Genomic DNA, 1,699 nt, shown 5'->3' on the forward strand with positions numbered 1-1,699 from the left:
AAACTTAAACTTTAAGTGAGGTATAAATATTCTCATCTTTCTGCACTAAGCACTAAAGTTAGGTGTAAACGCTTCGGTTGGCCGCAGCAGGGGTAAATGGCTGGTGGGAAACGCGCGCGTCCGTCCTACGTACATACGTACTCGTGCGCGATAGGTCTTCATCTTTCTGCCCTGAGCACTAAAATTAGGTCTAAACTCAAATCTTAAGCTAAACTTAAATTAGGTGTCAGTCCAGCTTTCTGCACTAAGCACTACAGTTAGGTATAAACTCAGATCCTCACCTAAACTTAAATTAGGTTTAAACTCAAATCTAAAATCAGGTCTAAACTCAAATCTAAAAGTAAACTTTAAGTAAGGTCTCAACTCAGATCTAAAACTTAAACTTTAAGTGAGGTATAAAGTTTCTCATCTTTCTGCACTAAGCACTAAAGTTAGGTGTAAACGCTTCGGTTGGCCGCAGCAGGGGTAAATGGCTGGTGGGAAACGCGCGCGACCGTCTTACGTACGTACGTACTCGTGCGCGATAAGCCTTCATCTTTCTGCCCTGAGCACTAAAATTAGGTCTAAACTCAAATCTTAAGCTAAACTTAAATTAGGTGTCAACTCAGCTGTCTGCACTAAGCACTAAAGTTAGGTATAAACTCAAATCCTCACCTAAACTTAAATTAGGTATAAACTCAAATCTAAAATTAGGTCTAAACTCAAATCTAAAAGTAAACCTTAAGTAAGGTCTCAACTCAGATCTAAAACTTAAACTTTAAGTGAGGTATAAAGTTTCTCATCTTTCTGCACTAAGCACTAAAGTTAAGTGTAAACGCTTCGGTTGGCCGCAGCAGGGGTAAATGGCTGGTGGGAAACGCGCACGTCCGTCCTACGTACGTACGTACTCGTGCGCGATAGGTTTTCAACTTTCTGCCCTGAGCACTAAAATTAGGTCTAAACTCAAATCTTAAGCTAAACTTAAATTAGGTGTCAGTCCAGCTTTCTGCACTAAGCACTACAGTTAGGTATAAACTCAGATCCTCACCTAAACTTAAATTAGGTATAAACTCAAATCTAAAATTAGGTCTAAACTCAAATCTAAAAGTAAACCTTAAGTAAGGTCTCAACTCAGATCTAAAACTTAAACTTTAAGTGAGGTATAAAGTTTCTCATCTTTCTGCACTAAGCACTAAAGTTAGGTGTAAACGCTTCGGTTGGCCGCAGCAGGGGTAAATGGCTGGTGGGAAACGCGCGCGACCGTCTTACGTACGTACGTACTCGTGCGCGATAAGCCTTCATCTTTCTGCCCTGAGCACTAAAATTAGGTCTAAACTCAAATCTTAAGCTAAACTTAAATTAGGTGTCAGTCCAGCTTTCTGCACTAAGCACTACAGTTAGGTATAAACTCAGATCCTCACCTAAACTTAAATTAGGTATAAACTCAAATCTAAAATCAGGTCTAAACTCAAATCTAAAAGTAAACTTTAAGTAAGGTCTCAACTCAAATCTAAAACTTAAACTTTAAGTGAGGTATAAATATTCTCATCTTTCTGCACTAAGCACTAAAGTTAGGTGTAAACGCTTCGGTTGGCCGCAGCAGGGGTAAATGGCTGGTGGGAAATGCGCGCGTCCGTCCTACGTACGTACGTACTCGTGCGCGATAGGTCTTCATCTTTCTGCCCTGAGCACTAAAATTAGGTCTAAACTCAAATCTTAA

At 39.9% G+C, this 1,699-nt stretch overlaps 1 long non-coding RNA gene across 1 annotated transcript; it reads left to right on the forward strand.

The window, feature by feature from the left end:
• Window positions 1-309: 309 nt before the first annotated feature.
• LOC128555288 (uncharacterized) lies at window positions 310-874 on the forward strand. The gene is made up of 2 exons (XR_008369949.1): window positions 310-561; window positions 597-874. It is a non-coding gene; the product is annotated as an uncharacterized LOC128555288 (long non-coding RNA).
• Window positions 875-1,699: the final 825 nt, after the last annotated feature.

Source organism: Mercenaria mercenaria, chromosome 2, assembly GCF_021730395.1.
Source record: "Mercenaria mercenaria strain notata chromosome 2, MADL_Memer_1, whole genome shotgun sequence".
In the NCBI taxonomy this organism is placed as follows: Eukaryota; Metazoa; Mollusca; class Bivalvia; order Venerida; family Veneridae; genus Mercenaria; species Mercenaria mercenaria.